Source organism: Macrobrachium rosenbergii, chromosome 51 (genome assembly GCF_040412425.1).
Source record: "Macrobrachium rosenbergii isolate ZJJX-2024 chromosome 51, ASM4041242v1, whole genome shotgun sequence".
NCBI classification, from domain to species: domain Eukaryota; kingdom Metazoa; phylum Arthropoda; class Malacostraca; order Decapoda; family Palaemonidae; genus Macrobrachium; species Macrobrachium rosenbergii.
The window spans coordinates 11,771,555-11,782,236 of NC_089791.1; the positions used below are offsets into that span (position 1 = coordinate 11,771,555).

A 10,682-nucleotide genomic window follows, 5' to 3' on the forward strand; every position below is an offset into this window, starting at 1 on the left:
ATGCAGGCTCAATTTCTTAACTGGCCTCGATAATCCTTTGTGTGGACTCAACAACACCTTGTACAGACTGAAAACATATGTGGAACTATAAGTGGCAGAAACTAAAATCTGGCACGCTTATAAAAGCCTTGAAAAATCCGTATGAGACACAAAAGCCTGGGCACGGGATAACAGTGGCCTTGTCCACAAACAGGAGTGATGAATTCTTCTGCAGCCAGACACAATTCTTTAAACAGAAAAAATAGTCTGTGAGCAGGCGCTAGGCGTTCAGCGGCAGGAGCCTAGTACTGGCTAGATAGGGTCGAGAGCTCTGGAACAGGTGTCGGGCATTTGGGGAGTTGGTGCCAGGAGCTTGGAAGTTGATTCCAGGCATTCGGGAATGGGCGCTGCTAGGGACTGCTGGTCCGAGAACTTTCTCTTCTAGCGTGAAGCCAAAGTAAGGTCTTCCAACAAAAGAACACTCAGGAGAGAAGGTATCACCATTTCAAAGGAAGTTGGACCAAGGATGAGACAGCGGGAACCACAGCAAAACTGCAGGAAGGCTGTGTGATGAAGCTAGCCTCCTCACCACTTGACAGGAAGCAGAGAACGGCAACCGTCAACTGGGTGTATGTCCAGTGGCCGTGAAGAACCAAAAAATGTTACGGTGCTTTCTGTCTGCGTTGGAAACCTCAGAACTGGATGATGAAATTGCAAAACTCTCATATAAAGCCTATCTAACTTGACTAACATCTTGGTGGACAACAGAGTCCCCAGTAGACTCACCTACTAGTGTTCCGAGTAAGAAGAAGAAAGTGGCTAGAAATTAGCGGACCGTGATTCTCTAGGCAGACGGAAAGCCCGAAAATTCCGATGTGGTCTGAGGAAGAGGTGGTGTAGGTCTGTAGGCAAAAATAACAGGGCTGATTGTGACTGTGGCTCTCACAATAGTAAAGGAGCGCCAGAGCTCTCTCTTCTTGAGATTCCAAAGAAAAGAGTGGAAATCTCTAAAAAAACATCTCAATTGTCCTTGTCCGTACAGGACAGGACTAAGAGACAATCCAAAGCAATGTCTCTCGGTATACACTTGGGAGTCTTCTATCTTCTTAGCCCATGCTCCTGCTGCCAGTCAAGAAAAAACTTTATACTTCAAAAATCTTGACAAGATCTTCGACAAAGGTCTAGTTTCATCGAAGCATCAGAGGGAGTTAACTCCAAAGACACTTTTCTTGCTCCCTTTTCAACAAAAGTCAAACTCCCAACTCCCTGAGAGACTTCTTGGAGGACGAAGAAAATGCCAGAGGTGGGAGATTTCTTCAACAAGCTCATAAATTCAGGATACAAAAGTCCCTGTCTGCAAAGGACAGCACTCCGAGACACTAACTGTCACTAATAAGGGAGCATCGTCGGCTCCTCTCAAACTCTAGGCAACGGTGGAACAAACTGAAGAGCCAAAACGCTTGTGAGCGGTCTGTATGGCGCTCAGAAGAAGGAGTCTGACACTGAAGAGTTGGCGTCTGGTGACTGGGGACTGGTGCTGGCCACTTGAAAAGCCGGAGCCAGGCATTCAATCGGAGACTAGCACTCAAGAAAGAACAACAGTGTGTTCTGAGCAAAGACAGGCACCGAGTACTAAAGAGGAACTGGCACCAGACACTAGAAGGCTGGCATCAGGCACATGAGAGCAGTTGGTGGGAGCTCTGTACGTCAGTGCTAGGTACTAAAGAGAGTACTGAGCGCCCGGGAACTGGTTTCAGGCGTTCGGGAATAGGCGCCAAGAGAACAGGAACTGGCGCCAGCCAGGTGCTAGTAGGATAGCGCCAGGCACTCAGGAAGAAATTAATTTGATGAGTGATGATAACACTACACATCAAGACACCTTTCCAGGGGCTGTCTAACACTACACATCCACCAAGAAGCCTTTCCCGTGGCTGTCTGCCGATACCTGAGAATATACTACAGGTTTGACTGAGGAGGTGACTACCCATGGGCAAACCCCCACCAACCTCCCTTGGATTTCCAGTATGCCTCCTCCCAGGTTTAGGGGAGTCTGACAGGGACCTTCACCTACGAGAGTCTAGGAGAGTCGGAGGGAAGAGAAACCATCTCCTCCACTACACATCCATCTAGACGCCTTTTCATTGGCTGTCTGTTGATACCTGGGAATGTGCAACAGGTTCGACCAAGGGGGCAACTACCTGGGGGACCTCCCATCAGCCTCCATTGGACTTTCAGTATGACTCCTCCCAGGTTTAGAAATTATGACACAACTTAGGTCCTAGGAGCATTGGTGGGCTGATAATCACCCCTCTCCATTGCAACAACACTTCACTGTTACAAGGTTAATTTTCTGTTAACCCAGACACAAGACAGCAATGTGCTTTTTTTGGGAAGGAAGTGAGGGAGCCTGGCGCAGGACAAAGTGAGTAAAAAATAGGAGGGCTAGTAACAGGAGAGAAAAAATGGATGCGAGAGCTGATGCCAGGTGAACTGGGTGCCAAGGCAAGCTAGCAGCTCAGGAGCTGGCGGGCGCTCCTGGGTGCTCGAAGCATGAGCTGGCGCCAGGTTGTAGCTGGCACCAGGTGAGCTGGAAGCCAAGTTGGCACTAAATAAAGGCGGAACACTTCATGATTTCCATGTCATCCTTGCACAGAAGCCATACTAATATTCTCTGCATTGTTCCGATTTTAGTATACGTATTGCCAAAGCAAGTACCAGAGCACAGTTCTCGGCTATCGAGAACGTCTTCTCTTCCTAAAGCTCATCACAACCAAAACATTAAGCACTACTTCTCTCCTACTACATTCCTGCCCTTACATTTTTTCAGTTCTGCAAAGGAAAGTGTGATAAGAAGTTCAGTTCTGCAAAGGAAAGTGTGATATGCACTTCAGTTCTGCAAAGGAAAGTGTGATAAGCAGATGTTTAATCTTGATTGCAAATTTGCTACAGTAGCAGAAAAATTTATGAACTTTAATTAATTTAAACATAACAAAACAAGAAAAACCTGATCCTGAAAGCTTTCAGCTTGAAGGCTACTCAAAAAAAGCAGTAATACTTAACTGAAATCCACTTATACAACAGGAAAATAATGAACAAAACCGCTGCAAGTACTTGATGTTTACATCAAGCACAGCAGAAACAATAATGAGGTTGTCTGCTAAGTCGTTCCTCGTATTCCCATTAGTGAACGGAACTGTACACTATACGATAATTGAAGTGCTACAGCGAATTTTGAATTTAAGCTGCCGCGCTAGTTACAGACTATAGCTATGTAATTACTTGGTAAGTTACTTGTATAAAATTATTACTAACAACTGATTCATAACATCCGCACCATGACATGGCATGAAGAATTTTGACTAGAACGTAAGTACTGTATTCCAATGCCACCTGGGGGGAACAGGTGATTGCAGAGACAATCCTAATTAGGTTGTAAGAATTATTTATTTATTTTGAATGTGATCACCTAATATTTTGAAGATATAAGCTAACTTTAACAGCAGGTAAGATTCAACCCAAATAATATTCGTTTTTTTTAGCAACTAAAAAACTATTCTCCTAATTCTTTCACTGTTATGCTCAATCAGCTGATTCTGAGAACATATACATTACTAAATTCAAATAGATGATAATTTTTTTATACAAATTACCATTACGATGTAACATGATAATAATACAGTATAAATTGGTTCAGTCAGTACAATAGCAAATTTTTCAAGTAATTTGTATTTTTCCTAACATGCAAACCTGCAGGTCTTTACATAGTGATTTAGCTTGCTAACACAAGCTTGAATGGCCGTTCAACCTTCAGACAAGGTTGTTAAATACTGAGGGTAGGGGGTAGCTTCACCCACTCGTCGGTGCACACTTCACTTTGCCTTTCGGCCCAAGTACCAGAATGAGGGGTGGCTGAAGTGGGCCATAAATGTAAAGACCTTCAGGTTTGTATGTTAGGGAAAATGCAAATTACAGTACTTTAAAAATTTGCAGTTTATTCCTACACAAATACAAACCTTCGGTCTTTACATAGGAGACTTACCCATTGGAGGGCGGAGTCTGGAAAAATCTCTGAACTTGGTTGTTCCCAACTGGGAATACCTTCCTGGTCTTGAGGAGGTGAGGATGGGATCCCACACCTCTAGCCTGTCGAACATATGGGAAGTTACAACTGCTAGACTTCTGGGCATGAAGTAGCGAGTTTGCATCATTACTTCAGTAGAGGCTTGGATGAACCCATAGTGTAGGAGACAATAAAACTGCTAATACAAAACCAATAGGTTTGCTTCATTGTCAATCCCTCTCTCCCCTTGCCTTGAGAGAGGGTAGAAATGCACCTAACAATTTACACAGGATGAAAGACAGGGTGCTCCTGTTATATAGACTCACCTGCATGACTCGCCAGTCCAGCGAGTGATGGCTTGCTACCTGCCTCTCTGCTGTACAAGAGAGAAAGACAAAAGAGAAAAGGGAGGAGACCAGTCACTCACACACATTCTCTCCTGCTTACCAATAGCCTTAGACGAGATGCTACGTGTCCCCTCAGGGGAGCCAGATGAACTACACACCTTGTTGAGCAGCCACCACAGAGTCCAAGGAAATGTGTCTAGTGACTTGTGGGCAACATCACAAAGGTAAAACAATGTGAATGAAGTTTGGCGAGACCACTCCCCCACTTTTAATACCTGTTGAACCAACAAGTTCTTCTGGAATGAGAGAGTTGGGGCGATACGCCTAACCTCATGAGCTCTCACCCAGACCATGCTCCCATCCACCTCATGAGCTCTCGCCCAGACCATGCTCCCATCTACCTCATGAGCTCTTGCCCAGACCATGCTCCCTTCTACCTCATCAGATGAAGAGTACACCCACTTGTTTGTCTCATGAAGCCATAAAGATATCATGTTCTCGGACACCTCTTTCTTGGTCAAGCCAGTACTAACAAAGAGGTATCACCACTCAGGCCTGAGAAGCCAAGCTCACTTAAAGTAGTAACGCAGCACCCTAGCTGGGCAAAGTTGCATCTCAACTTGATCACCACCTACAAAGTCCTCTAGGGAGGTGATCAAAAATTACTTGAATCTAGTGTCTGGGAGCAAAGATGAAGGACAACAGGTGACCAAGAATGACTTGCCACTGTCAAGAAGGTTGTTCCTGTTGCGACAGGAGCTTCTGCACTTCCTCTCTGAACCTGCTGATATGCGAGTCTGCAGGGAACAATCTCACTGCTGCTGTATCTATCAGCATGCTCAGATATTTTACCCTTTGCTTGGGCATGAGATCCAACTTCTGAAGTTGATCACTAATCCTACATCATAACACAATTCAAGAAGACGATCCCTGTCCTGAAGCAAGTGCGGAAAACAGCTCACAAGGACCAGCCAATCGTCCAAGTACCTCAACAGATGTATCCCATGCGAATGGGCCCTGAATTGGAACACCATTTTCCCAAGGGTAAAGAGGAAGTACAGGTACTTGAGAGAAGATCAATGGATGGGTATTTGATAACACTCATCCTTCAAGTCCACTGAAAACATGAAGTCGTCCTCTCTGATGGAATCAAGTACAGATCGTACCATTTCCATCTTGAACTGGGTCTGGTGAATGAACCGGTTCAGGGGAGGGAGGTCAATGACTGGTCCCCAGCCGCCTATCACCTTCTCCACCAGGAACAGATGGCTGTAAAACCCCAGAGACTGAGCTTTCATGACTTTAACAGTGCCACTCTTGAGCATCGCATTCACCTCTTCCCATAGAGCAATGTCCTTCTGCAAGCCGGGAACATACATCTGGAAGTGGACCAGATCAAGGGTGAGGGGTGGCAGAGACTTAAAGGGTAGTAGAAAGCCTACCCAAAGGCCATCCACTACCCAGGTCTCCACTCTGTATCGCTGTCACGTTGCCCAATGGCTCGACAGGCAACCCCCCATCATCGGCAGCAAGTAGGGTGGAACACCGGCCCTAGTGTTCTCCACCCTTCTTCTTGCCCTTGGCCCCCTTCCTGGCATGGGAGGGGGCTGAAAGTGTTGCAACTGCACACCTTTTGCTACAGGGGCAGAAGGAAACTGGGTACCTCTACAAGGGGCCGAGGAAACCTGTGACTTCCTCTGACCCAAAGAGCAGGAGCCAGCCTGACCCGAGGCAGTGCCATTCAAAGACCCGGAGGTCTTTGTCACTACTTGGTTAACAAGGTTGTCATTGTTCTCAACATGTACCCTGTCCACCACACCCTCCACCTCTCCTCTAGCAAATCGGGAGGTAGCTCTCAGTATCAATCTATTCCTTAGTGCCAGTGCCAACTCGGAGCTGATGAACCTGGAGATTTGAGACAACACCGTATCCTGCCTCTTTAGAACCATTCGCCCTTAGGTATGCTGTTTGGTGGGCTAGGTAGGTGATGGCCTACCTCCAGACAACATCAGTCTCCGAAAAGTGGTGTCTTCCATGGGTGTACGTGAACCTGAAGAAGATGCAATCTTGCCCACCAACAGTGAACACAGATCAATCCAAGAGACTGTCTGGAACGTTGCTATGGCAGTTGATCCCAGTGCCACTGCCTCTGTTTGTGAGAGAGAGAGAGAGAGAGAGAGAGACGGCCTCCGCACGAAGACGTTCAGGCGACAGACCAGGACACAGATGAGTCCAGTCTGGGTCAACCTGTTTGGTCAGCAATGGGCTCTCCAAAGGAACACAGTATCTCCTCTAGTGAGCTAGAGGCGGAGGAAGTGTCTGCATTGAGCGGCAATACCTAAGTAAATTCTTCTGCCCATAAACTAGAGAATTCACCTGGTCCAGGTACCCTTCATCAAGTCTCACTCAAGGCAAGGCCATCGAAACCCTGGGTTGCTTCTGGGGTCCCCAAAAGGACTCAATGGCTAAAGAATGGTCTTCAGGACAAGCCAAGGTTTTTTCCTCAATATCGTTATACTGCCATATCAGACTAACGATCTCCATAAAATGCCTCTGTAATTCAGAGGTATCCGAGTCCTGGGGTGTAGGACTCTTAGGTCCATCCAAGTCACAGTCCTCCTGAATCACTCCCTCCACAGGAAAGGGATGAACACCAGAGCCCCCTGAGATCCCTTGACCACTTGCGTGTACGACCTGTCCAGACTGAGGACCAAACCCAGAACTTATGCTTCCTTGGAAGGGCTGGGATGGGAATGAGAACAGTCCCAGTCCTGAGCCCTAGGCCTCTCTGGCTCCCGGCTCCCAGAAAAATCCCAAGGAGATGGAGGGATCAGGTGAGGATCATGAGCACCCTTGCCCAGCCTGCCAGAGGCTGAAGTGCCAACAGGTGAGTGTGGCCGTGGGCAGTCGTCAACCTGAAGTGATGACGTCCGCTCATGCGAAAGTGAGCAGGGGTTGTCCCATGACCATGCTCCAGTCTTCTTAGAAGCCAGAGCTTCCACAGTTAAAAAGACTGAAAGAAGGACCTTCTCTTGCCTTGCCAGAGACCCGGTAACCCTCTGAGGGAGAGGGCTGTCTGCTGGAAGCACTACAAGACTTCTTGCAGGCGGGCAAGGAAGCCTTCTTTTTCCTCCACTTGCTAGTTTTGGAAGAAGGGGAGGAGGTGACAGTACTTGATGATGAAGACAAAGACAACGATGACGACTTCCTTCGCCTGTTCTTCGACTTCTTGTCGAGGGCGGCTTTAGACAGCACAGTGTGGAGGAGGATGTCACCAAGCAATGAAGCTGAAGGTAACAACTGGGGGGCACATTACCGAAAGAATGTGCAGCGATACTACAGCCATAGTGGTTGCCCTCGAGCCAATGGATACCGTAACTGCAGAAGTCATTATGGTTACAGAAGGAGCAGTAACAGGAAGGTCTTGCACAGTCTTCAAGTGGTGAATTAGAACAGACACACTCAGCTCTCCCGAGACCTAGGGAGGTCAACAACTCCCTTTATCCCTCAGGCTCCACAGCATCTGCAACAAAGGTTGGGTTAGAGGAGAGTCTTCCCCCACCCTGAGAAGGAGCATCCTCCTGAGAACAATTCCTCCGAGAGAACCAAAACTGCTGGAGAGGAATCAGGCTGGTCATCTTCCCCGCTTTGGTGATCCTCCACTGACGAAGCAGCAGGAGTCAGCGAAGGGGAAATCACTCCCTTAGCAGTGATAAAAAAAGGTGGAAGTTCGACTGGGGACAACCAGGAACCGGAGAGAATTCTGGTGTCACCGGCAGAGTATTGTAATCCAATGACACTGAAGAAGCCTTCTTCTCTCTCTTCCTTTTCTTGGCAAACCTCACCCATAGTTCAGAAGGCCAGACACGACACTCCGAAAAAGGACTTGATTGATTACAGTCATGACCACAGCATGACACACAAAGTGTGAGGATCAATCTCAAATGACAGGAGAAACTGATTACAACGTTTGTCTTTCCCTGGGCAGCACCTAAGGGTTATCAGTTTCCTCTCAGGAGCAGGCAGTTGAAAATTAGGGGTTTGCATACAGAATAATTTCACAGAATGTACAAGCAGGCAAACAGGAATACAAAAAGCATGAAAGCAAACAGCAGTCAGGCAGAGAGTGCAGCAAACATCTTCACTTGATGGCAGCCAAAAGCAAGGTGGGAAGGGATTTCCCCTACCGCCGGTGGTTAACGACCTTGTCTGAAAGTTGAATGGTCATTCCAGCTCGTATTTGCAAGCTAAATTCCTATGTAAAGTCCTTCAGGTTTGCATTTGTATAGGAACAAATATCAGTTTCATTACCATTACCTTTTATCTTAAATACAGCTGTAATAGCCTATCTGACTTATGCAAATGGATACTGTGAGTGTAATACCTAGGCTAGCCTACGTCAATAATTCACACACTGATTTTGAATCTTGTGCATGGTAATAAAACAGAGTAACAACTGATAAGAAACTTGGTGTATAAAAATACACTAATGGTCATAAAACCTTGGTAGGTTGTGGGTAAACACAGGTAAGCTACCTACCTACTGAAGGGGTTGCATTTTTTTTCAAGTTTATTTATACAGTATATTTTGTTACAAAAATGAGGAAAAAAGAGAGATAACTGCTTTATGCATTGCATTTTTTCAAAGTTTATTTATGCAGTATATTTTGTTACAAATACGGGGAAAAAAGAGAGATAATTGCTTTATGCATTGCATTTTTTTTCAAAGTTTATTTATGCAGTATATTTTGTTACAAATACGGGGAAAAAAGAGAGATAATTGCTTTATGCATAAAGTTTTCAGTTTAAAGTGTGATGGTTGTTGTTTATAAAAATATATACTGAGTGTTTACAGTTATGTGGCAATGACAAGGTTAGATGAAGGGTATGGAGCTACCCTTCAACAACCCTGGATTTTTTTACTTGCCCTTATCCAGATTTCACCATTATCTGACGGGCCCTTAGCTCTATTAGTCTGGATAATTAAAAGCATTACTTTATATATATATATATATATATATATATATATATATATATATATATATATATATATATATATATATATATATATATATATATATATATATATATATATATATATAATATATATATATATATATATATATATATATAGTCATAATTTTATATATATATATATATATATAGATATATATATATACTAGGATGATACTGCAGAATGCTATATATATATATATTATATATATATATATATATATATATATATATATATATATATATATATATATATATATATATATATATATATATAATATATATATATATATATATATATATATATATATATATATATATATATAATATATATAGTCATAATTTTAAAGCTGGGGTCTTGCTAGATCAATGGGGTATACTAGGATGATACACCTGAGTACCATAAGAAAATCTGGACTCTGGCCTTGGGAAAATTTACAACAACAAATATGCCTGAGAGGCTACTTCAAAGAAGTGATTAGATAAACCTGAGGTTTAACTTAATTCATTATATATTTACAAAAACACATAGAAAAGAATGATTGCGTAATTCTGGGGTAATGGAGGCGAAAACACATGAAGAGAATTTCCTGGAGGGGGCAGATTTGGGATCCTGCGTCAAAGTTGTTGATAAAGAAGCAGCGAGGGGCGCTACGCACATGAAGTGACACAGTTCCACAGATGGGTAGTAATATCCTGCAATCAAACACTTAAGTTCTTAACTGGGACTAATACTGTAATGAGGAATGCGATTTAATCGCATGGAAGATGCCTATACTGAACTCGATTCCCGTGAGCTCGAACATCGAGCGATTACATTGCTCTTCTCGTAAATGCTCTGCAAATTAAACAGCACAAAATATAAGCAATACAGGTCTCACTGTAATTATATCACACTATGAAAGGAAAGGAAACACAGTTGGAGAATAACAAGAAACGTGGCTGACAAAAAACCTTAAATCCTGGTACTTTACCTTCCTCTTTTTAGAGCTGAAGTTCTTATGAGGGCCAGCGAAGGAGCGAATTAATTCACATCAAAAGTTACTTTTTACTGCAGCCACGTGTCTGAAACATGGCAGTGGATAGAGCAAGGGACGAAGCTCTGGAGTCTGTGGCGCCGCCAACAATTCTGAGGGAGGGCGTCTCGTCCAGGGCTCTTTTATAGTGTCAGAAGTTACAGATCTTCTTCCTAGATGGTGTTGTGATCACTCTGCCCACGTGGGAACTGTGGGCTGCATGGTTTCAAATTCAAAATGGTGGAACGCACATGGTCCTCCTGCCAG

At 44.3% G+C, this 10,682-nt stretch overlaps 1 non-coding gene across 1 annotated transcript; it reads right to left on the reverse strand.

The window, feature by feature from the left end:
* Nucleotides 1-2,588: 2,588 nt before the first annotated feature.
* On the reverse strand, nt 2,589-2,694 carry LOC136833594 (U6 spliceosomal RNA). The gene has a single exon (XR_010851534.1). It is a non-coding gene; the product is annotated as a U6 spliceosomal RNA (small nuclear RNA).
* Nucleotides 2,695-10,682: the final 7,988 nt, after the last annotated feature.